Consider the following 27,037-nt stretch of genomic DNA (forward strand, 5'->3'; position numbering starts at 1 on the left):
AAAACTGATAATTCCTAAAAGGTTATTAGCATCATACCCCTTCCCGCCAGAGGATAGGGCACGTTGGGAAACACCCCCTAAGGTGGATAAAGCGCTCACACGTTTGTCAAAACAGGTGGCACTACCGTCTCCTGATACGGCCGCCCTTAAGGAACCTGCTGACAGAAAGCAGGAGAATATCCTAAAATGTATATACACTCACATGGGTGTTATACTGCAACCAGCAATCGCCTCAGCCTGGATGTGCAGTGCTGGGGTGGCTTGGTCGGATTCCCTGACTGACAATATTGATACCCTAGACAGGGACAGTATATTACTGACTATAGAGCATTTGAAAGATGCATTTCTATATATGCGTGATGCACAGAGGGATATTTGCCGACTGGCATCAAGAGTAAGTGCGCTGTCCATTTCTGCCAGAAGAGGGTTATGGACGAGGCAGTGGTCAGGTGATGCTGATTCCAAAAGGCATATGGAAGTATTGCCTTACAAAGGGGAGGCGTTATTTGGGGTAGGTCTATCAGACCTGGTGGCCACGGCAACTGCTGGGAAATCCACATTTTTACCCCAGGTAGCCTCTCAACATAAGAAGACGCCGTATTATCAGGCGCAGTCCTTTCGGCCCCATAAGGGCAAGCGGGCAAAAGGCTCCTCATTTCTGCCCCGTGGCAGAGGGAGAGGAAAAAGGCTGCAGCAAACAGCCAGTTCCCAGGAACAGAAGCCCTCTCCCGTTTCTGCCAAGTCCTCAGCATGACGCTGGGGCTTTACAAGCGGACTCGGGCACTCCCCTAAAGTCTGCTTTACCGACGTCTCCCTCCGACAGGGAGGCGGTATTGGAAGCCATTCACAAGCTGTATTCCCAGCAGGTGATAATCAAGATACCCCTCCTGCAACAGGGACAGGGGTATTATTCCACGCTGTTTGTGGTACCGAAGCCGGACGGCTCGGTGAGACCTATTTTAAATCTGAAATCCTTGAACACTTACATACACAGGTTCAAATTCAAGATGGAGTCACTCAGAGCGGTGATTGCGAACTTGGAAGAAGGGGATTATATGGTGTCTTTGGACATCAAGGAGGCTTACCTCCATGTCCCAATTTACCCTTCTAACCAAGGATACCTCAGGTTTGTGGTACAGAACTGTCACTATCAGTTTCAGACGCTGCCGTTTGGTTTGTCCACGGCACCCCGGGTCTTTACCAAGGTAATGGCCGAAATGATGATACTCCTTCGAAGGAAGGGAGTTTTAGTTATCCCGTACTTGGACGATCTCCTGATAAGGGCAAGATCCAGGGAACAATTGGTAGTCGGGGTAGCACTATCTCAAGTAGTGTTGCGGCAGCACGGTTGGATTCTCAATATTCCAAAATCGCAGCTGATCCCGACGACGCGTCTTCTATTCCTAGGGATGATCCTGGACACAGTCCAGAAAAAGGTGTTTCTCCCGGAGGAGAAAGCCAGGGAGTTATCCGAACTAGTCAGAAACCTCCTAAAACCAGGCCAAGTGTCAGTGCATCAATGCACAAGGGTCCTGGGAAAAATGGTGGCTTCCTACGAAGCAATCCCTTTCGGCAGATTCCACGCAAGAACTTTCCAGTGGGACCTGCTGGACAAATGGTCCGGATCGCATCTTCAGATGCATCAGCGGATAACCCTGTCACCAAAGACAAGGGTGTCTCTCCTGTGGTGGTTGCAGAGTGCTCATCTTCTAGAGGGCCGCAGATTCGGCATTCGGGACTGGGTCCTGGTGACCACGGATGCCAGCCTGCGAGGCTGGGGAGCAGTCACACAGGGAAGAAATTTCCAGGGCTTGTGGTCAAGCCTGGAGACATCACTTCACATAAATATCCTGGAGCTGAGGGCCATTTACAATGCCCTAAGCCAAGCAAGACCTCTGCTTCAAGGTCAGCCGGTGCTGATCCAGTCGGACAACATCACGGCAGTCGCCCACGTGAACAGACAGGGCGGCACAAGAAGCAGGAGGGCAATGGCAGAAGCTGCAAGGATTCTTCTCTGGGCGGAAAATCATGTGATAGCACTGTCAGCAGTGTTCATTCCGGGAGTGGACAACTGGGAAGCAGACTTCCTCAGCAGGCACGACCTCCACCCGGGAGAGTGGGGACTTCACCCAGAAGTCTTCCACATGATTGTAAACCGTTGGAAAAAACCAAAGGTGGACATGATGGCGTCCCGCCTCAACAAAAAATTGGACAGGTATTGCGCCAGGTCAAGGGACCCTCAGGCAATAGCTGTGGACGCTCTGGTAACACCATGGGTGTACTACAATTGGAAAAAGCAAGAGAAAAAGACAAAAAATCCTTTTTTGGGAGCACTCATTTGTTTGATAGACGTAATGTATGTAATATTAAAACATAACCTTTAATTGAATCTTGAATAAAAAAACCTTTGGACAAAAAAGAATTAGGACTCGTGTGTGGTGTTAATGTTGGTGTAAATCTTATTTAACCTTTTTAACAAATGAGGTATAAGATAATTGAGAAGGTGAAAATATCAAGGGGTAGTGTGGGATACCAAATGGTTTCTTAGGATCCAAGGTATCCAAACAAATCACTGTACGTGCTTCAAATTAGGGATATCTGAATTGAGAAAATGTAGGCTTAATAGAAATGGAGCTCAGGAGATGTGTGAGAAGGATGGAGCGAGGAATGCGTAGAGACTTCCTTCGGATTGTGAACAGAGGCCCACTACACCTGGTATTCTCAGGAGGTTTCCCGTCCTAGTACTGACCAGGCCATGCCTGCTTAGCTTCCGAGATCGGACAGGATCGGGCGTATTCAGGGTAGTATGGTAGTGGGCCAATAATTGTGGGAAAAAGAAGAAAAGAAAGGAGAAGAAGAAAAGGGGGGGGGGGGCGACACTTCAAATTTCTGTACTCTAATAAATCGATACCATGATGGTCTGAAATGGTTTTTCCAGACAGGAGAGTGTGTTGGGATTTTTGGGAGAAAAGAATGTTTGATTCTTTAAAATGGCCCACTGCACCTGGTATTCTCAGGAGGTTCCCCTTCCTAATACTGACCAGGCCATACCTGCTTAGCTTCCGAGATCGGACAAGATCGGGCGCATTCAGGGTAGTATGGCCGTGGGCCTATCATAAGGAAGAAAAGGAAGAAGAAGAGGTCACACTCTGTTATCTGTACTTTGCATGAATCAGGACCATTGGTCCGAAATGGTATTTCCAGAAAGGGAGTGTGTGTGAAGAAATTGGGAGAATATAGGTGGAGAGGAGAAAGAAAGAGGGGGGGGAGAAGAGGGGAGAAAGAAGAGGAGAGATATTGGTTGTATGGGTCTCCAAATTGAAGATCGTGAGAGATATATTGCCAAAAGTTGTACAAGTGCAGGGTTGCTTGTAAACTAGGGGAGGCCCACAAAATAGATAAATAGCTCAAGGCTGGCTCACAATAATTTTTTAGAACACGCAAATGTGTACTGTTGCTTGCTCCATGTAAATAGAAAGAATAGTGATGATGAATGAATGAATAGATAAATAATCATGTGGAAAAATAATGTGGAAAAATACCCCCCACAAAAGATTCACAGACTCACTGTGTAATGTTATTAAATATACTGACACAAGTTGTACAAGTGCAGGGTTGTTTGTTGACTGGGGGGGATCCACAGGGTAGTTAAAGAGCTCAAGACTGGCTCACAAAATTTTTTTTTGTGTGTTAGAACACACCAATGTGTGCTGTTACTTGCTCCATAGACACAGAGAGCAGTTAATAAGTGAAAAAAGTTTAGAGCTCAGAACTGGCTCACAGTAAATACATAAAACCTTATTCCATCCTCTTGAGCAATGCCATAACTTTGGAACAATGATAAATAAATTTGCACTTAAATGCACTGCTATAACATTGAAAAGATAATAAGTGATTTACACTCAAATGCTGCTGATAGTACAAGACATGCAAATATAGCTATACATTAGTGTAGAGAAGCTGATAATACAAGACATGCAGATATAGCTATACATTAGTGTAGAGAAAGGATAACATAACTGTAATTGATATCCACTTTAGGCATGAGCGGGGAGGCAAATGAAATATGGACTCTGAATAGTCCTATACTAACAACAAAGCTTCTGTTGCTATGACAATATGCAACAGGAGCAGTTGGTTTGGGAGAGAAAAAGTATTCAAATCCTGGCGGTTGAATGAGTTTACCGTAGCCGCAATATGTGCGGTCAGTGTTGTCCAGGGATCCCCCAGCGTTCGCCCGCTAGCAGTGATGAGCGCGGCCGCCCGCTTCCGGACTGGGCGTGGCCGCGATGACGTCACCGAAGGACGTCTCTCTAAAAAAAAAATTTTGTGAGCCAGTCTTGAGCTCTTTAACTACCCTGTGGATCCCCCCCAGTCAACAAACAACCCTGCACTTGTACAACTTGTGTCAGTATATTTAATAACATTACACAGTGAGTCTGTGAATCTTTTGTGGGGGGTATTTTTCCACATTATTTTTCCACATGATTATTTATCTATTCATTCATTCATAATCACTATTCTTTCTATTTACATGGAGCAAGCAACAGTACACATTTGCGTGTTCTAAAAAATTATTGTGAGCCAGCCTTGAGCTATTTATCTATTTTGTGGGCCTCCCCTAGTTTACAAGCAACCCTGCACTTGTACAACTTTTGGCAATATATCTCTCACGATCTTCAATTTGGAGACCCATACAACCAATATCTCTCCTCTTCTTTCTCCCCTCTTCTCCCCCCTCTTTCTTTCTCCTCTCCACCTATATTCCCCCAATTTCTTCACACACACTCCCTTTCTGGAAATACCATTTCGGACCAATGGTCCTGATTCATGCAAAGTACAGATAACAGAGTGTGACCTCTTCTTCTTCCTTTTCTTCCTTATGATAGGCCCACGGCCATACTACCCTGAATGCGCCCGATCTTGTCCGATCTCGGAAGCTAAGCAGGTATGGCCTGGTCAGTATTAGGAAGGGGAACCTCCTGAGAATACCAGGTGCAGTGGGCCATTTTAAAGAATCAAACATTCTTTTCTCCCAAAAATCCCAACACACTCTCCTGTCTGGAAAAACCATTTCAGACCATCATGGTATCGATTTATTAGAGTACAGAAATTTGAAGTGTCGCTCTCCCCCCCTTTTCTTCTTCTCCTTTCTTTTCTTCTTTTTCCCACGATTATTGGCCCACTACCATACTACCCTGAATACGCGCCGATCCTGTCCGATCTCGGAAGCTAAGCAGGCATGGCCTGGTCAGTACTAGGACGGGAAACCTCCTGAGAATACCAGGTGTAGTGGGCCTCTGTTCACAATCCGAAGGAAGTCTCTACGCATTCCTCGCTCCATCCTTCTCACACATCTCCTGAGCTCCATTTCTATTAAGCCTACATTTTCTCAATTCAGATATCCCTAATTTGAAGCATGTACAGTGATTTGTTTGGATACCTTGGATCCTAAGAAACCATTTGGTATCCCACACTACCCCTTGATATTTTCACCTTCTCAATTATCTTATACCTCATTTGTTAAAAAGGTTAAATAAGATTTACACCAACATTAACACCACACACGAGTCCTAATTCTTTTTTGTCCAAAGGTTTTTTTATTCAAGATTCAATTAAAGGTTATGTTTTAATATTACATACATTACGTCTATCAAACAAATGAGTGCTCCCAAAAAAGGGTTTTTTGTCTTTTTCTCTTGCTTTTTCCAATTGTAGTATAACCTACAAAATTCCTGGGAGCACCGCCAATCAATAGCAGTTTAAGATTTACTTTATAACTGTATATATATTGGTTTCTTTCATTTCATTTCCTAATGTGGTACTTTAACAAAATTATTTGACTAGTGCGGCTCCACACACAATACTCATTCGTATAACACCATGGGTGTACCAGTCAGTGTATGTGTTTCCCTCGTCTGCCTCTCATACCCAAGGTACTGAGAATTATAAGACGGAGAGGAGTAAGAACTATACTCGTGGCTCCGGATTGGCCAAGAAGGACTTGGTACCCAGAACTTCAAGAGATGCTCACAGAAGACCCGTGGCCTCTACCTCTAAGAAGGGACCTGCTCCAGCAAGGACCCTGTCTGTTCCAAGACTTACCGCGGCTGCGTTTGACGGCATGGCGGTTGAACGCCGGATCCTGAAGGAAAAAGGCATTCCGGAAGAAGTCATTCCTACCCTGATCAAAGCCAGGAAGGATGTGACCGCAAAGCATTATCACCGCATTTGGCGGAAATATGTTGCGTGGTGCGAGGCCAGGAAGGCCCCAACGGAGGAATTTCAACTGGGTCGATTCCTGCATTTCCTGCAAACAGGAGTGTCTATGGGCCTAAAATTAGGATCCATTAAGGTTCAGATTTCGGCCCTGTCGATTTTCTTCCAGAAAGAACTGGCTTCAGTTCCTGAAGTTCAGACGTTTGTCAATGGGGTGCTGCATATACAGCCTCCTTTTGTGCCTCCAGTGGCACCTTGGGATCTCAATGTAGTTTTGGGGTTCCTAAAATCACATTGGTTTGAACCGCTTAAATCTGTGGATTTGAAATATCTCACATGGAAAGTGGTCATGCTGTTGGCCCTGGCTTCGGCCAGGCGCGTGTCAGAATTGGCGGCTTTATCTTATAAAAGCCCTTACCTGATTTTTCATACGGACAGGGCAGAATTGAGGACTCGTCCACAATTTCTCCCTAAGGTGGTTTCAGCGTTTCACCTGAACCAGCCTATTGTGGTACCTGCGGCTACTAGGGACTTGGAGGACTCCAAGTTGCTGGACGTTGTCAGGGCCCTGAAAATATATGTTTCCAGTACGGCTGGAGTCAGAAAATCTGACTCCCTGTTTATCCTGTATGCACCCAACAAGCTGGGTGCTCCTGCTTCTAAGCAGACTATTGCTCGTTGGATTTGTAGTACAATTCAGCTTGCACATTCTGTGGCAGGCCTGCCACAGCAAAAATCTGTAAAAGCCCATTCCACAAGGAAGGTGGGCTCATCTTGGGCGGCTGCCCGAGGGGTCTCGGCTTTACAACTTTGCCGAGCAGCTACTTGGTCAGGGGCAAACACGTTTGCTAAATTCTACAAATTTGATACCCTGGCTGAGGAGGACCTGGAGTTCTCTCATTCGGTGCTGCAGAGTCAACCGCACTCTCCCGCCCGTTTGGGAGCTTTGGTATAATCCCCATGGTCCTTACGGAGTTCCCAGCATCCACTAGGACGTCAGAGAAAATAAGAATTTACTTACCGATAATTCTATTTCTCGTAGTTTGTAGTGGATGCTGGGCGCCCATCCCAAGTGCGGATTGTCTGCAATACTTGTACATAGTTATTGTTAACTAAATCGGGTTATTGTTGTTGTGAGCCATCTTTCCAGAGGCTCCTCTGTTATCATGCTGTTAACTGGGTTCAGATCACAAGTTGTACGGTGTGATTGGTGTGGCTGGTATGAGTCTTACCCGGGATTCAAAATCCTTCCTTATTGTGTACGCTCGTCCGGGCACAGTATCCTAACTGAGGCTTGGAGGAGGGTCATAGGGGGAGGAGCCAGTGCACACCAGGTAGTCCTAAAGCTTTACTTTTGTGCCCAGTCTCCTGCGGAGCCGCTATTCCCCATGGTCCTTACGGAGTTCCCAGTATCCACTACGGACTACGAGAAATAGAATTATCGGTAAGTAAATTCTTATTTTATTGATCTATATAGGTAGATTTACTTTCCCTTTAACTATTATTGTCACTTTACAATTGTCTAGCATTATCCATGTGTAAATATTCCTACTCCAGCCCTTTAGCACAACATAACCTCTGATAAGAACTAAGGCTGGGAGTGCAACTTGTGTCCTGAGCCGTCCAAGGCTTTGATGAATGACTCCCATTAGTAGCACGCAGTGATTAAGCGCTTGCTATAATTAATTTCCCCGCAACTGGTTGAACTTTCCTTGCATGACACTGATCAGATCATATTATTTGTGGCAGATCTCAGTGAGCATTTTGAGGTGCAGTTTATATCCATCCTATCTGGTGAAGTACAGAATATAGGTGACGGAGGATGGGAGGTTGTAGTCATTTGTGGTTTTGTAAGATGTGATAGAAATTCTGCAATATGAAGTGTTTCTAGTTACAGTCAAACCCCATCCCAAATACCATGTTATGGGGCATATCTTTTAATTACCGATTTTAGACTAACTATAATTTCTTATTGCTGCTTATCGTGGCTATAGGTTGGGTATGCGAGTATCAGGAGACCGTCGGTTACCATACCAACGCTGGGATTTTCGTCATCGAGACGGCTGGCGGGGGACTTGCGAGCACAACAAGCCCCTTATGGGTTCGCTGCGGGTTCAGTGGCGAGCTGCGCTTGCCACAGGTTCTTTTCCCACTCTATGGGTGACTCCCATGAGTGGGAATAATCCCTGACAGTCGGCATGCCGACTGTCCGAATTGTAAGGGGGCGGGATGTAGCGGGCGGTATTGTGAGCAGCGGTCTCCTGACCACTGGTCACATACTGTAACTACATCCCGTGGCTATAAGTAAAACAATTTGCCATGATATATTTAAAAAAACACATGCAGGTACAGAGATTTTGGGCCTAATTCAGATCTGACCGCAGCAGCAAATATGTTAGCTAATGGGCAAAACCATGGCCCTCATCCCGAGTTGTTTGCTCGCTAGCTACTTTTAGCAGAAATGCAAACACAAAGCCGCCGCCCTCTGGGAGTGTATCTTAGCATAGCAGAATTGCTAACGAAAGATTAGCAATTGCTAACGAAAGCAATGTCCTTGCAGTTTCTGAGTAGCTCCAGACCTACGCCTAGATTGCGATCACCTCAGTCCGTTTAGTTCCTGGTTTGACGTCACAAACACGCCCAGCGTCTGACCAGCCACTCCTCCGTTTCTCCAGCCACTCCTGCGTTTTTACCTGGCACGCCTGCGTTTTTTAGCGCACTCCCTGAAAATGGCCAGTTTCTGCTCAGAAACACCCACTTCCTGTCAATCAGCAGAGCGATTGAAAAGCTTCGTTCGCCTGTGAGTAAAATAGCACAGTTTTGTGTAAAATTGCTTAGCGCATGCGCCCTGCTGTGCATACGCATGCGCAGAACTGCCGGATTTTAGCCTATTAGCAATTCTGCTAAAATTAGCAGCGATCGAACAACTCGGAATGAGGGCCCATGTGCAGTGCAGGGGGGCAGATGTAACATGTGCAGAGAGAGATAGATTTGGGTGGGGGTGTGCAAACTGAAATCTAAATTGCAGTGTAAAAATAAAGCAGCCCGTATTTACCCTGCAGAGGAACAATATAACACACCAAAATCTAACTCTCTCTGCACATGTTACACACCTGCAGTGCACATGGTTTTGCCCATTAGCTAACAAATTTGCTGCTGCGATCAGGTCTGAATTAGAACCTCTGATAGCAGTCCAACTCTACGATGTGTAGAGCTTTGTACACATTAGACAATGTGTATCCTGGCCGTCATCATGACCGTTAGATCGGCCGTGCCGTGCACACTGCATGAAACAATATATTGCTCGATTGCATGATATAGTTTGCATTCACTTGCAAGCCATCTTTTCCAGAATCGTCTCATTAGGCGTGCAGCACACCCAATGGGACGAACCCAAAAAGGGGCTATCCCCTAGAAACACGTGTTCGTTACTCCCAGAAAACGTTTGCTTTTGGGGGATATTCCGCAAATATTCTTTGATCAAAATGCCCGTTTAGCTCTTAATTTGTTACTTAGATCACATTTCTGTTTTAATATTACCTTTAGCTGTATTTTACTCTACAAAAATTACCTCAACACAGTATTTTGTACTATTGTATTGCTATCATTGTTACTGCCGCTCAGAGCCCTAATTCAAGATGGTTTATGCTTTATATGTTTAGCGCCACCTGCTGTCCTCTGTAGAATTCCCTTAAGTTAGGTATACCCTAACAGAGGTTCCCAAACTGTGTGCCGTGGCTCCCTGGGGTGCCTCGGGACACTTGCAGGGTTGCCCTGGGTTGGTGGTCCAGGACCAATTCAAATTATTCATGGTCCATATAATAGGCAAAACCAGTGCTGGTGGCTGCCAGTCATAAAATATGTGGATAAACAGAAGCAAATCGAGTCCCTCACCACACAACTGACCCTAAGGATGACATATAAATGATCTACTTAATGTAATATTTCTTTCTAAATTTCTCCAATAAGAAATATTTGGCCTAGGGGAGCAGCGAAAAAAATTCTGATATTCTAGGGCGCCGTGATTCCAAAAAGTTTGGAAACCACTGCACTATACGATTTTGTGGTCGAACCAACTAGTTTTTCTGCAACTGCAAAGGTTTTCTGCCACATCACACTGAATTTGCATATGTCCACCCACAAGGGGAATGATCAGAATAAACCACAGGAAACGTGGCAGATTACTGAGAATACTCACACACTGTCCAGTATCGGCACCTATTGGCCAATATCTTTCTGTCAAAGCTGACCGATCGGATAATTGAAAACGATCGATTCTGTACTTTGTTTTTGCCGTTTTATTGACCAATACGCCAATACATACACACTAGAGATGAGCGCCGGAAATTTTTCGGGTTTTGTGTTTTGGTTTTGGGTTCGGTTCCGCGGCCGTGTTTTGGGTTCGACCGCGTTTTGGCAAAACCTCACCGAATTTTTTTTGTCGGATTCGGGTGTGTTTTGGATTCGGGTGTTTTTTTCCAAAAAACCTAAAAAACAGCTTAAATCATAGAATTTGGCGGTCATTTTGATCCCAAAGTATTATTAACCTCAAAAACCATAATTTCCACTCATTTTCAGTCTATTCTGAATACCTCACACCTCACAATATTATTTTTAGTCCTAAAATTTGCACCGAGGTCGCTGTGTGAGTAAGATAAGCGACCCTAGTGGCCGACACAAACACCGGGCCCATCTAGGAGTGGCACTGCAGTGTCACGCAGGATGGCCCTTCCAAAAAACCCTCCCCAAACAGCACATGACGCAAAGAAAAAAAGAGGCGCAATGAGGTAGCTGTGTGAGTAAGATTAGCGACCCTAGTGGCCGACACAAACACCGGGCCCATCTAGGAGTGGCACTGCAGTGTCACGCAGGATGTCCCTTCCAAAAAACCCTCCCCAAACAGCACATGACGCAAAGAAAAAAAGAGGCGCAATGAGGTAGCTGTGTGAGTAAGATAAGCGACCCTAGTGGCCGACACAAACACCGGGCCCATCTAGGAGTGTCACTGCAGTGTCACGCAGGATGTCCCTTCCAAAAAACCCTCCCCAAACAGCACATGACGCAAAGAAAAAAAGAGGCGCAATGAGGTAGCTGTGTGAGTAAGATAAGCGACCCTAGTGGCCGACACAAACACCGGGATCTAGGAGTGGCACTGCAGTGTCACGCAGGATGTCCCTTCCAAAAAACCCTCCCCAAACAGCACATGACGCAAAGAAAAAGAAAAGAAAAAAGAGGTGCAAGATGGAATTGTCCTTGGGCCCTCCCACCCACCCTTATGTTGTATAAACAAAACAGGACATGCACACTTTAACCAACCCATCATTTCAGTGACAGGGTCTGCCACACGACTGTGACTGATATGACGGGTTGGTTTGGACCCCCCCCAAAAAAGAAGCAATTAATCTCTCCTTGCACAAACTGGCTCTACAGAGGCAAGATGTCCACCTCATCATCACCCTCCGATATATCACCGTGTACATCCCCCTCCTCACAGATTATCAATTCGTCCCCACTGGAATCCACCATCTCTGCTCCCTGTGTACTTTGTGGAGGCAATTGCTGCTGGTCAATGTCTCCGCGGAGGAATTGATTATAATTCATTTTAATGAACATCATCTTCTCCACATTTTCTGGATGTAACCTCGTACGCCGATTGCTGACAAGGTGAGCGGCGGCACTAAACACTCTTTCGGAGTACACACTTGTGGGAGGGCAACTTAGGTAGAATAAAGCCAGTTTGTGCAAGGGCCTCCAAATTGCCTCTTTTTCCTGCCAGTATAAGTACGGACTGTGTGACGTGCCTACTTGGATGCGGTCACTCATATAATCCTCCACCATTCTATCAATGTTGAGAGAATCATATGCAGTGACAGTAGACGACATGTCCGTAATCGTTGTCAGGTCCTTCAGTCCGGACCAGATGTCAGCATCAGCAGTCGCTCCAGACTGCCCTGCATCACCGCCAGCGGGTGGACTCGGAATTCTGAGCCTTTTCCTCGCACCCCCAGTTGCGGGAGAATGTGAAGGAGGAGATGTTGACAGGTCGCGTTCCGCTTGACTTGACAATTTTGTCACCAGCAGGTCTTTCAACCCCAGCAGACTTGTGTCTGCCGGAAAGAGAGATCCAAGGTAGGCTTTAAATCTAGGATCGAGCACGGTGGCCAAAATGTAGTGCTCTGATTTCAACAGATTGACCACCCGTGAATCCTTGTTAAGCGAATTAAGGGCTCCATCCACAAGTCCCACATGCCTAGCGGAATCGCTCCGTGTTAGCTCCTCCTTCAATGTCTCCAGCTTCTTCTGCAAAAGCCTGATGAGGGGAATGACCTGACTCAGGCTGGCAGTGTCTGAACTGACTTCACGTGTGGCAAGTTCAAAGGGCATCAGAACCTTGCACAACGTTGAAATCATTCTCCACTGCGCTTGAGACAGGTGCATTCCACCTACTATATCGTGCTCAATTGTATAGGCTTGAATGGCCTTTTGCTGCTCCTCCAACCTCTGAAGCATATAGAGGGTTGAATTCCACCTCGTTACCACTTCTTGCTTCAGATGATGGCAGGGCAGGTTCAGTAGTTTTTGGTGGTGCTCCAGTCTTCTGTACGTGGTGCTTGTACGCCGAAAGTGTCCCGCAATTCTTCTGGCCACCGACAGCATCTCTTGCACGCCCCTGTCATTTTTTAAAAAATTCTGCACCACCAAATTCAAGGTATGTGCAAAACATGGGACGTGCTGGAATTTGCCCATATTTAATGCACACACAATATTGCTGGCGTTGTCCGATGCCACAAATCCACAGGAGAGTCCAATTGGGGTAAGCCATTCCGCGATGATCTTCCTCAGTTGCCGTAAGAGGTTTTCAGCTGTGTGCGTATTCTGGAAAGCGGTGATACAAAGCGTAGCCTGCCTAGGAAAGAGTTGGCGTTTGCGAGATGCTGCTACTGGTGCCGCCGCTGCTGTTCTTGCGGCGGGAGTCCATACATCTACCCAGTGGGCTGTCTCAGTCATATAGTCCTGACCCTGCCCTGCTCCACTTGTCCACATGTCCGTGGTTAAGTGGACATTGGGTACAACTGCATTTTTTAGGACACTGGTGAGTCTTTTTCTGACGTCCGTGTACATTCTCGGTATCGCCTGCCTAGAGAAGTGGAACCTAGATGGTATTTGGTAACGGGGGCACACTGCCTCAATAAATTGTCTAGTTCCCTGTGAACTAACGGCGGATACCGGACGCACGTCTAACACCAACATAGTTGTCAAGGCCTCAGTTATCCGCTTTGCAGCAGGATGACTGCTGTGATATTTCATCTTCCTCGCAAAGGACTGTTGAACAGTCAATTGCTTACTGGAAGTAGTACAAGTGGGCTTACGACTTCCCCTCTGGGATGACCATCGACTCCCAGCAGCAACAACAGCAGCGCCAGCAGCAGTAGGCGTTACACGCAAGGATGCATCGGAGGAATCCCAGGCAGGAGAGGACTCGTCAGAATTGCCAGTGACATTGCCTGCAGGACTATTGGCATTCCTGGGGAAGGAGGAAATTGACACTGAGGGAGTTGGTGGGGTGGTTTGCGTGAGCTTGGTTACAAGAGGAAGGGATTTACTGGTCAGTGGACTGCTTCCGCTGTCACCCAAAGTTTTTGAACTTGTCACTGACTTATTATGAATGCGCTGCAGGTGACGTATAAGGGAGGATGTTCCGAGGTGGTTAACGTCCTTACCCCTACTTATTACAGCTTGACAAAGGGAACACACGGCTTGACACCTGTTGTCCGCATTTCTGGTGAAATACTTCCACACCGAAGAGCTGATTTTTTTGGTATTTTCACCAGGCATGTCAACGGCCATATTCCTACCACGGACAACAGGTGTCTCCCCGGGTGCCTGACTTAAACAAACCACCTCACCATCAGAATCCTCCTGGTCAATTTCCTCCCCAGCGCCAGCAACACCCATATCCTCCTCATCCTGGTGTACTTCAACACTGACATCTTCAATCTGACTATCAGGAACTGGACTGCGGGTGCTCCTTCCATCACTTGCAGGGGGCGTGCAAATGGTGGAAGGCGCATGCTCTTCACGTCCAGTGTTGGGAAGGTCAGGCATCGCAACCGACACAATTGGAGTCGGACTCTCCTTGTGGATTTGGGATTTCGAAGAACGCACAGTTCTTTGCGGTGCTACTGCTTTTGCCAGCTTTAGTCTTTTCATTTTTCTAGCGAGAGGCTGAGTGCTTCCATCCTCATGTGAAGCTGAACCACTAGTCATGAACATAGGCCAGGGCCTCAGCCGTTCCTTGCCACTCCGTGTGGTAAATGGCATATTGGCAAGTTTACGCTTCTCCTCCGACAATTTTATTTTAGGTTTTGGAGTCCTTTTTTTACTGATATTTGGTGTTTTGGATTTGACATGCTCTGTACTATGACATTGGGCATCGGCCTTGGCAGACGACGTTGCTGGCATTTCATCGTCTCGGCCATGACTAGTGGCAGCAGCTTCAGCACGAGGTGGAAGTGGATCTTGATCTTTCCCTAATTTTGGAACCTCAACATTTTTGTTCTCCATATTTTAATAGGCACAACTAAAAGGCACCTCAGGTAAACAATGGAGATGGATGGATTGGATACTAGTATACAATTATGGACGGGCTGCCGAGTGCCGACACAGAGGTAGCCACAGCCGTGAACTACCGCACTGTACTGTGTCTGCTGCTAATATATAGACTGGTTGATAAAGAGATAGTATACTCGTAACTAGTATGTATGTATAAAGAAAGAAAAAAAAACCACGGTTAGGTGGTATATACAATTATGGACGGGCTGCCGAGTGCCGACACAGAGGTAGCCACAGCCGTGAACTACCGCACTGTACTGTGTCTGCTGCTAATATATAGACTGGTTGATAAAAAGAGAGTATACTCGTAACTAGTATGTATGTATAAAGAAAGAAAAAAAAACCACGGTTAGGTGGTATATACAATTATGGACGGGCTGCCGAGTGCCGACACAGAGGTAGCCACAGCCGTGAACTACCGCACTGTACTGTGTCTGCTGCTAATATAGACTGGTTGATAAAGAGATAGTATACTCGTAACTAGTATGTATGTATAAAGAAAGAAAAAAAAACCACGGTTAGGTGGTATATACAATTATGGACGGGCTGCCGAGTGCCGACACAGAGGTAGCCACAGCCGTGAACTACCGCACTGTACTGTGTCTGCTGCTAATATATAGACTGGTTGATAAAGAGATAGTATACTCGTAACTAGTATGTATGTATGTATAAAGAAAGAAAAAAAAACCACGGTTAGGTGGTATATACAATTATGGACGGGCTGCCGAGTGCCGACACAGAGGTAGCCACAGCCGTGAACTACCGCACTGTACTGTGTCTGCTGCTAATATATAGACTGGTTGATAAAGAGATAGTATACTCGTAACTAGTATGTATGTATAAAGAAAGAAAAAAACCCACGGTTAGGTGGTATATACAATTATGGACGGGCTGCCGAGTGCCGACACAGAGGTAGCCACAGCCGTGAACTACCGCACTGTACTGTGTCTGCTGCTAATATATAGACTGGTTGATAAAGAGATAGTATACTCGTAACTAGTATGTATGTATAAAGAAAGAAAAAAAAACCACGGTTAGGTGGTATATACAATTATGGACGGGCTGCCGAGTGCCGACACAGAGGTAGCCACAGCCGTGAACTACCGCACTGTACTGTGTCTGCTGCTAATATATAGACTGGTTGATAAAGAGATAGTATACTCGTAACTAGTATGTATGTATAAAGAAAGAAAAAAAAAGCACGGTTAGGTGGTATATACAATTATGGACGGGCTGCCGAGTGCCGACACAGAGGTAGCCACAGCCGTGAACTACCGCACTGTACTGTGTCTGCTGCTAATATAGACTGGTTGATAAAGAGATAGTATACTCGTAACTAGTATGTATGTATAAAGAAAGAAAAAAAAACCACGGTTAGGTGGTATATACAATTATGGACGGGCTGCCGAGTGCCGACACAGAGGTAGCCACAGCCGTGAACTACCGCACTGTACTGTGTCTGCTGCTAATATAGACTGGTTGATAAAGAGATAGTATACTCGTAACTAGTATGACTATAAAGAAAGAAAAAAAAACCACGGTTAGGTGGTATATACAATTATGGACGGGCTGCCGAGTGCCGACACAGAGGTAGCCACAGCCGTGAACTACCGCACTGTACTGTGTCTGCTGCTAATATAGACTGGTTGATAAAGAGATAGTATACTACTAATATTATATATACTGGTGGTCAGGTCACTGGTCACTAGTCACACTGTCAGTGGCACTCCTGCAGCAAAAGTGTGCACTGTTTAATTTTAATATAATATTATGTACTCCTGGCTCCTGCTATAACCTATAACTGGCACTGCAGTGCTCCCCAGTCTCCCCCACAATTATAAGCTGTGTGAGCTGAGCACAGTCAGATATATATATAGTATACATTGATGCAGCACACTGGGCTGAGCAGTGCACACAGATATGGTATGTGACTGAGTCACTGTGTGTATCGTTTTTTTCAGGCAGAGAACGGATATATTAAATAAAACAAACAACTGCACTGTCTGGTGGTCACTGTGGTCGTCAGTCACTAAACTCTGCACTCTCTTCTACAGTATCACAGCCTCAGGTCAATCTCTCTCTCTCTCTCTCTCTCAACCCTAATCTAAATGGAGAGGACGCCAGCCACGTCCTCTCCCTATCAATCTCAATGCACGTGTGAAAATGGCGGCGACGCGCGGCTCCTTATATAGAATCCGAGTCTCGCGAGAATCCGACAGCGTCATGATGACGTTCGGGCGCGCTCGGGTTAACCGAGCAAGGCGGGAGGATCCGAGTCTGCTCGGACCCGTGAAAAAAACATGAAGTTCGTGCGGGTTCGGATTCAGAGAAACCGAACCCGCTCATCTCTAATACACACTACACTATAAAATAGGAAAAACAAACGATTATTAGCAAATCGGCTCAATAATTGTTTAGTGCATACAATAGTTGTGTAGTAGTGAAAGCCATTGTGCCGTTGTGAGTGCATTTACGCTGCGCTCGCACACATAATTTTAATCGGGATAAGCTGCTTGTACGTCCTATTTGCATCATTTATATGAAAAAGTTGCATGAAAAGATGCTCGGCGCTACAGAGTCAAGCCATGGCATGGCATGGTTAGAAGGACTGTTTAACATGCAAGGAGGCTAGATGTATGTGGACTAGGGATGCCAATCCCAAGATCGGGATCGGCGGGATCCCGGGATTTAGGGCAAAAAAACATCCGTGATTCAATCCCAGGATTGGAAGCTCCAATCACGGGGATTGCGGTATTTAACTGCCTCATTTTTTTTTTTGTGCGGGGCAGCGTTGAGCGTTCTCAGAAGGCTCAGATGCTGCCCAGCTCCCTCCTTCCGGCTCCCCCTGCCCCCAGCAGTGCGTACTGCGTAGCGTCACGTGATGTCGGAGGTCACGCTGCGTAGTCTGCCACCAGCCACCCGTGCCGTCCGGATCGCACCTCACCGCCCGCACCTTGCCGTCCGCAAGCCCTCCCACCCACGGTAAGTCTGACACCAGCCGCCAGGACCGCACCTCGCCGCCTGAAAACCCTCCCACTCACGATGGTGAATATTTGTGCTGGCCGGGCTTTTGTGGGCAGCTCCTCAACCTAATCCCGGGAATCCCGGGATTTACTTTTTTTTTCAATCCTAATACCCAGGATAGCAAAAATGGCCTGGGATTGGCCTCTGTAATGTGGACACATCTCTACTTTAACCTATTTATAAATGTACAACATCCTTCAGCTCTGGCTGTATATTTAATATGTTCTACAGATGTGTCCTTTTACATCTTTGCTCACGGTGCAGCATGAATGCTGTGAAAAAGGGGCCCAGCAGTGGGTGTTTGCGTGGTGTTAGCACCCACAAACCCATAGGATTGCATGGTGCGAACGGTACCGCAGCGAAGCGTATTGTGTTGCACACATGCACGGAAATTGGCATGCTGCTGTGCGCTGCAAGCAACAACTTATAGTAAGTGGGCACATAGGTATACTACTTAATATTTGAAGATTTACTGTATGTGTTGTGGTTTTATCAAATTACCATTTTTAACTATATATCAGTAGAAAACTTATGTGATCTCACACCATTTTTATATATATATTAATATTTGGTATATTTTTAGTATATTGGTTTGAAATGGGGTTGCCTATCTAAATCACTACACACACCTGCGCTGTTTATTTCATTTTTTTTAGTCTCCTGTATCGATGGAAATATGACTGTTGGGTTTGGTTGTTATTGTTTCTGAACATGTTACCCCTACTGTACCTTTCTCCTTTATTCTGCGATGCTTGCTGCTTCTTTTTTCTGTGTAGAGAGATTTTAAAAATAAAAAAACATCTTGGAGATACTATGAGTGTTTGTTGGCACGAGGATCAAAGTTCCTGCTTAATAGGGGCAACACCAGAGAAATCCTGGAAGTGTGAGAGAAGAGGTGATCAAAGAAAAAGCAAGAGGTCATGTGTAGAGTAGACATTCCGTACCTGGAGATTAGGGAGGAGAAATAAGGAGATATGAGAATGCAGAGGGCTTTGAAGGTTAATGCTTGATGTTAGTTCTGTATACTGTACGACAGGTAGATTGACAGCTCTTGAGCAGTGGGAGAGAGGGGGAAGGTGTATGAGTCCAGTTGCTGAATTCACAGCAGGTTGGAGTGGAGAGTCTGTTAAAGGTACATCATACAGTACAGCTTGCACTGCCAGAATATCTTAGTATTTCATTGGTGACAGAAGTGAGATTTTTTTTTTTAATAACATAAGCATTTTTACTCATTTGTTCCTCGTGGAAATCCTAATGGTCAGTCATTTGTGGGACAGTGTTCTAATTTCTAGAAGCGCAACTGTAGTGTTTGTTGGGATTTTAATGAAAAACGGACAATATGTTTGTTACAGCATTGTTACCATCATCTACTAATCATACTCTGAAGATTGTTTAAAAATAGCTAATGACAAAAGTACAGAAACTGAAGCCAGTATACTTGCCGACTCTCACTGAATGTCATGGAGACATTATGAAACTGTGTTGATCTCCCAGACACCCCGAAGAGCCAAGAAATTAGAGATGGCCATTGACCATCAACCATTAACGATCAATAATGGTTTTTCATGAATGATTGATAGTTTTGTCATCAATGGTGGAGATCTGATGGATGTTTGCTATCGATGGCTTAGAGGCTACAATAGTTTTTTATCCATCTGCACAGGGGGAACTGAACTTAGTCCCACCCCTAAGTGTCATTATAAGCCCTTGCCCGTTGTCTAATTCGCCCCCACCTGCCATTCCCCGCTGCAGGGATGTCCAACCATGGGTGAAACTTTTGATGGTTCCTTATCAATGGTTTTATACCATCGATGTCAGGCACCCATGGCATTAACCAGTCGATGGCTATCCCTGGCAGAAAAAACCCTGTGGCTGGTCCAGGCGGGTTTGACACAGCAAAGGTAACATCACTGTCCACCCACCATGGAGGAGACACTGGTGAGAAGAATAACAAGGATGTGTGCTACAAGAAAATGGCTACCGCTCTCCAGAATGGTGTCCCAGTCAATCAGCTCCAAACTGTCATGTTTTTGAAAATGACAGTTGGGAGCTGATTTGTTTGGAGCACCATTTATCATACGCACCAAGTTTTAAATAGCTAAAACTCATTGATGAATGGGCGCCAGTATGAAATACATTTATTAAAAAGTTATGTACACAATGCAGCTTCCCAAAGATGTGAGCTACAGTTGATCAAGCAATTACCTTACAAGTGTGTGTTTTGCAACCTGCGCTATTGCCTCTTATTTCACCGGGCATTTTATCAACAATAATAAGTCATTTCACTGACGCTACACAGACAAATTGTACATTGTTTTTCTTGTCAGGCTTTCATAACATATGCAGGATTTATGATCATCAGGTGATAAATTCTAGGCTTTTATTTTCTGAATACTAAACGGCCCCATACATCTTAAACCTCGATAAGCAGAAATAAACAGTTCAATTCAACCTCAGAAGATTAGTCCCAGAATAGGAACATGCAATTTGTGAGGAAAATACATTTTTTTGTTGTTTGGTAAATGAGTTCATGCCGCTAGTGCTCTGTCACAACAAGGGCTTATTTATCATACTTTTCCAGCTATAAAGCAAGGGCAGAACCTCTGTAAAAATAGCACTAGATTTATGACACACAATTACTCCAGAAGTTTTAGTTTTTATTCCATTTGCTGGCTAATCTTCTTTGTAGATATGAGGATGAACAAACAGGCAAAGATGGAAACACATTGGGGGTCATAGCTCCAGCAATCCACCAATCACCATGCTGACAGCTACTCACTGTCTGACTGCAAGCTAGGAGGCAGGTAGAGAATTCAGCACTCTGATTGGTGGATAGCTCCATCCATCCACCAATCAGCATGCTGACATCCATTTACTGTCTGGCTGCAGTCTAGGAGGCAGGTAGAGAATTCTGTATTCTGATTTCTGGATAGCTTCATCCAAAGGCAGAACTCTGGGAGGCAACGGAGTCATCTGCCGCCGGGCTCCTGATCTGAAGGGGGGCACCTCTCCTCCCATTCTGTGACACCATTGAATTAAGTTAATTGATAGCTGTCGCTGTTTTTTCAGTGGCCGACTTCCTCAATGGTCCCTGCACTTTACAAATCACACCCTCTTTATTATACCGAATATACTCATTTTACAAGTATCCCACCCAGGATTAGAAACCACAACCTATTACACTGGAAGCAGACACCTTACTGATGAAGCTATTTGCTCCTGTATAGGAAATATGAGAATTTTAACAATTTGAAGATACTTCTCTGACAATTACACGTAACTTCATATAGTCAGAATTCTCATGCTTCCTCTACAGGAGCAAATAGCTCCATCAGTAAAGTGTCTGCCGTCACACACACACACACACACACACACACACACACACACACACACACACACACACGCGCACACGCACACATGCACACATGCACACATACATACATATATTTATCTTAATATAGGAAATAGGGGGGCACCAATATTTATCTTGCCTCCGGGTGACTGTGATGAACTTACGCCACTGGCTTCATCCATCCACTAATCAGCACGTGGAGCCCTGGGCATCTGCCCAGTGTGCCTATACATTAAGTTGGCCCTGGATGTAGGTGCTGATACAAGTGATGGCTCTGAGGATGGAAAAATGGTGGGCGGTGCGACTATGCACATGAAGACGGATAGATACTCTCATTGATGGGTGGTTGCTCATATTGGCATAAACATTAGTAAATCTGTCGCAGATATCCACACTTTGCATCCATCTCAGAATAACACCCATGGTGTTTACCCAAGCCACCAGCAGAGATCTCTGGTGCAAATGGATTTTGGAATGCAATGGGGCATATTTAGCTAAAATATTGTGGATACAGATGTTTTCGCAGCCGTTTTAGCATTATTTTTGTATCACTTAAATGTATCAAAGGGCTTTTGGAGAAGATTTTGCAAAAATCTCCTCCATGCTCTAAACTTAATATCTGATCGCATTTCTCGCACCTGCAATGGGTAATGTGATCAGGACAGATGTACTAGTGTTAAAATATTTCAATTGAGCTTGAATAATACTAATGCCATCTTCAGATGGTGTTAATGGAGTCTTTCTTCCGGTCAGCAGATGGTAGCTGTGTGCTGTCCCTTGTGGAGAGGGAGATCCGTCCACCGTTCTCTTGCTCTGCTGTGAGTAGAACGCAGGCACAGCAGAGGCAATGTCACTGGTAGTGATTAATGAGTGATCTGCTTTGAGATCCATCCGGCAGCTCTCACCCATCCCTCATACAGCAGATCAGGACACCCAGCTGCATGCAGAAAGAAAATATATGTTTGTATTAGAAGTAGAGATGAGCGAGTTCGGTTCCTCGGAATCCGAAACCCCCGAACTTCACCCATTTTACACGGGTCCGAGGCATACTCGGATTCTCCCGTATGGCTCGTTTAACCCGAGCGCTCCCGAACGTCATCATCCCGCTGTCGAATTCTCGCGAGATTCGGATTCTATATAAAGAGCCGCGCGTCGCCGCCATTTTTCACTCGTGCATTGGAAATGATAGTGAGAGGACGTGGCTGGCGTCCTCTCATTTGTTTCAGGGGGCTGCATATCTTTATTCTGGGGACCAGCAGTATTATAGGAGGAGTACAGTGCAGAGTTTTGCTGACCAGTGACCACCAGTATTATACGTTGTCTGCCTGAAAAACGCTCCATATCTGTGCTCAGTGTGCTGCATATATCTGTGCTCACACAGCTTTATTGTGGGGACTGGGGACCAGCAGTATTATATAGGAGGAGTACAGTGCAGAGTTTTGCTGACCAGTGACCACCAGTATACGTTGTCTGCCTGAAAAACGCTCCATATCTGTGCTTAGTGTGCTGCATATATCTATGATCACACTACTTTATTGTGGGGACTGGGGACCAGCAGTATTATATAGGAGGAGTACAGTACAGAGTTTTGCTGACCAGTGACCACCAGTATACGTTGTCTGCCTGAAAAACGCTCCATATCTGAGCTCAGTGTGCTGCATATATCTGTGCTCACAGTGCTTTATTGTGGGGACTGGGGACCAGCAGTATTATATAGGAGGAGTACAGTGCAGAGTTTTGCTGACCAGTGACCACCAGTATACGTTGTCTGTCTGAAAAACGCTCCATATCTGTGCTCAGTGTGCTGCATATATCTGTGCTCACACTGCTTTATTGTGGGGACTGGGGACCAGCAGTATTATATAGGAGGAGTACAGTGCAGAGTTTTGCTGACCACCAGTATATAATATTTAGCAGTACGGTACAGTAGGCCACTGCTCTACCTACCTCTGTGTCGTCAGGTATACTATCCATCCATACCTGTGGTGCATTTCAGTTTTGCACGGTTTGCTGACCACCAGTATATAATATATAGCAGTACGGTACAGTAGGCCACTGCTCTACCTACCTCTGTGTCGTCAAGTATACTATCCATCCATACCTGTGGTGCATTTAAGTTTTGCATAGTTTGCTGACCACCAGTATATAATATATAGCAGTACGGTACAGTAGGCCACTGCTCTACCTACCTCTGTGTCGTCAAGTATACTATCCATCCATACCTGTGGTACATTTAAGTTTTGCACAGTTTGCTGACCACCAGTATATAATATATAGCATTACGGTACAGTAGGCCACTGCTCTACCTACCTCTGTGTCGTCAAGTATACTATCCATCCATACCTGTGGTGCATTTCAGTTATGCACAGTTTGCTGACCACCAGTATATAATATATAGCAGTACGGTACAGTAGGCCACTGCTCTACCTACCTCTGTGTCGTCAAGTATACTATCCATCCATACCTGTGGTGCATTTCAGTTGTGCGCAGTATATATAGTAGTAGGCCATTGCTATTGATACTGGCATATAATTCCATACATTAAAAAATGGAGAACAAAAATGTGGAGGGTAAAATAGGGAAAGATCAAGATCCACTTCCACCTCGTGCTGAAGCTGCTGCCACTAGTCATGGCCGAGACGATGAAATGCCATCAATGTCGTCTGCCAAGGCCGATGCCCAATGTCATAGTAGATAGAGATGAGCGCCGGAAATTTTTCGGGTTTTGTGTTTTGGTTTTGGGTTCGGTTCCGCGGCCGTGTTTTGGGTTCGACCGCGTTTTGGCAAAACCTCACCGAATTTTTTTGTCGGATTCGGGTGTGTTTTGGATTCGGGTGTTTTTTTCAAAAACCCTAAAAAACAGCTTAAATCATAGAATTTGGGGGTCATTTTGATCCCAAAGTATTATTAACCTCAAAAACCATAATTTCCACTCATTTTCAGTCTATTCTGAATACCTCACACCTCACAATATTATTTTTAGTCCTAAAATTTGCACCGAGGTCGCTGTGTGAGTAAGATAAGCGACCCTAGTGGCCGACACAAACACCGGGCCCATCTAGGAGTGGCACTGCAGTGTCACGCAGGATGTCCCTTCCAAAAAACCCTCCCCAAACAGCACATGACGCAAAGAAAAAAAGAGGCGCAATGAGGTAGCTGACTGTGTGAGTAAGATAAGCGACCCTAGTGGCCGACACAAACACCGGGCCCATCTAGGAGTGGCACTGCAGTGTCACGCAGGATGGCCCTTCCAAAAAACCCTCCCCAAACAGCACATGACGCAAAGAAAAAAAGAGGCGCAATGAGGTAGCTGACTGTGTGAGTAAGATAAGCGACCCTAGTGGCCGACACAAACACCGGGCCCATCTAGGAGTGGCACTGCAGTGTCACGCAGGATGGCCCTTCCAAAAAACCCTCCCCAAACAGCACATGACGCAAAGAAAAAAAGAGGCGCAATGAGGTAGCTGACTGTGTGAGTAAGATAAGCGACCCTAGTGGCCGACACAAACACCGGGCCCATCTAGGAGTGGCACTGCAGTGTCACGCAGGATGGCCCTTCCAAAAAACCCTCCCCAAACAGCACATGACGCAAAGAAAAAAAGAGGCGCAATGAGGTAGCTGACTGTGTGAGTAAGATAAGCGACCCTAGTGGCCGACACAAACACCGGGCCCATCTAGGAGTGGCACTGCAGTGTCACGCAGGATGGCCCTTCCAAAAAACCCTCCCCAAACAGCACATGACGCAAAGAAAAATAAAAGAAAAAAGAGGTGCAAGATGGAATTGTCCTTGGGCCCTCCCACCCACCCTTATGTTGTATAAACAGGACATGCACACTTTAACCAACCCATCATTTCAGTGACGGGGTCTGCCACACGACTGTGACTGATATGACGGGTTGGTTTGGACCCCCCCCAAAAAAGAAGCAATTAATCTCTCCTTGCACAAACTGGCTCTACAGAGGCAAGATGTCCACCTCATCATCATCCTCCGATATATCACCGTGTACATCCCCCTCCTCACAGATTATCAATTCGTCCCCACTGGAATCCACCATCTCAGCTCCCTGTGTACTTTGTGGAGGCAATTGCTGCTGGTCAATGTCTCCGCGGAGGAATTGATTATAATTCATTTTAATGAACATCATCTTCTCCACATTTTCTGGATGTAACCTCGTACGCCGATTGCTGACAAGGTGAGCGGCGGCACTAAACACTCTTTCGGAGTACACACTTGTGGGAGGGCAACTTAGGTAGAATAAAGCCAGTTTGTGCAAGGGCCTCCAAATTGCCTCTTTTTCCTGCCAGTATAAGTACGGACTGTGTGACGTGCCTACTTGGATGCGGTCACTCATATAATCCTCCACCATTCTTTCAATGTTGAGAGAATCATATGCAGTGACAGTAGACGACATGTCCGTAATCGTTGTCAGGTCCTTCAGTCCGGACCAGATGTCAGCATCAGCAGTCGCTCCAGACTGCCCTGCATCACCGCCAGCGGGTGGGCTCGGAATTCTGAGCCTTTTCCTCGCACCCCCAGTTGCGGGAGAATGTGAAGGAGGAGATGTTGACAGGTCGCGTTCCGCTTGACTTGACAATTTTGTCACCAGCAGGTCTTTGCACCCCAGCAGACTTGTGTCTGCCGGAAAGAGAGATCCAAGGTAGGTTTTAAATCTAGGATCGAGCACGGTGGCCAAAATGTAGTGCTCTGATTTCAACAGATTGACCACCCGTGAATCCTTGTTAAGCGAATTAAGGGCTGCATCCACAAGTCCCACATGCCTAGCGGAATCGCTCCCTTTTAGCTCCTTCTTCAATGCCTCCAGCTTCTTCTGCAAAAGCCTGATGAGGGGAATGACCTGACTCAGGCTGGCAGTGTCTGAACTGACTTCACGTGTGGCAAGTTCAAAGGGCATCAGAACCTTGCACAACGTTGAAATCATTCTCCACTGCACTTGAGACAGGTGCATTCCACCTCCTATATCGTGCTCAATTGTATAGGCTTGAATGGCCTTTTGCTGCTCCTCCAACCTCTGAAGCATATAGAGGGTTGAATTCCACCTCGTTACCACTTCTTGCTTCAGATGATGGCAGGGCAGGTTCAATAGTTTTTGGTGGTGCTCCAGTCTTCTGTACATGGTGCCTGTACGCCGAAAGTGTCCCGCAATTCTTCTGGCCACCGACAGCATCTCTTGCACGCCCCTGTCGTTTTTTAAAAAATTCTGCACCACCAAATTCAAGGTATGTGCAAAACATGGGACGTGCTGGAATTTGCCCATATTTAATGCACACACAATATTGCTGGCGTTGTCCGATGCCACAAATCCACAGGAGAGTCCAATTGGGGTAAGCCATTCTGCGATGATCTTCCTCAGTTGCCGTAAGAGGTTTTCAGCTGTGTGCGTATTCTGGAAAGCGGTGATACAAAGCGTAGCCTGCCTAGGAAAGAGTTGGCGTTTGCGAGATGCTGCTACTGGTGCCGCCGCTGCTGTTCTTGCGGCGGGAGTCCATACATCTACCCAGTGGGCTGTCACAGTCATATAGTCCTGACCCTGCCCTGCTCCACTTGTCCACATGTCCGTGGTTAAGTGGACATTGGGTACAACTGCATTTTTTAGGACACTGGTGAGTCTTTTTCTGACGTCCGTGTACATTCTCGGTATCGCCTGCCTACAGAAGTGGAACCTAGATGGTATTTGGTAACGGGGGCACACTGCCTCAATAAATTGTCTAGTTCCCTGTGAACTAACGGCGGATACCGGACGCACGTCTAACACCAACATAGTTGTCAAGGCCTCAGTTATCCGCTTTGCAGCAGGATGACTGCTGTGA

The 27,037-nt window shown here is 45.9% G+C and overlaps 1 protein-coding gene and 4 pseudogenes across 2 annotated transcripts in view; 3 read left to right on the forward strand and 2 right to left on the reverse strand.

The window, feature by feature from the left end:
* The window catches only part of SYNPR (synaptoporin), a 467,369-nt gene that overhangs the window by 316,998 nt on the left and 123,334 nt on the right, over positions 1–27,037 (forward strand). The window lies entirely within an intron of this gene.
* LOC134960415 (5S ribosomal RNA) lies at positions 2,701–2,818 on the reverse strand (annotated as a pseudogene).
* LOC134962343 (5S ribosomal RNA) lies at positions 2,993–3,110 on the reverse strand (annotated as a pseudogene).
* LOC134962344 (5S ribosomal RNA) lies at positions 4,890–5,007 on the forward strand (annotated as a pseudogene).
* Positions 5,181–5,299, forward strand: LOC134961868 (5S ribosomal RNA; annotated as a pseudogene).

Source organism: Pseudophryne corroboree, chromosome 9 (assembly GCF_028390025.1).
Source record: "Pseudophryne corroboree isolate aPseCor3 chromosome 9, aPseCor3.hap2, whole genome shotgun sequence".
NCBI lineage: Eukaryota > Metazoa > Chordata > Amphibia > Anura > Myobatrachidae > Pseudophryne > Pseudophryne corroboree.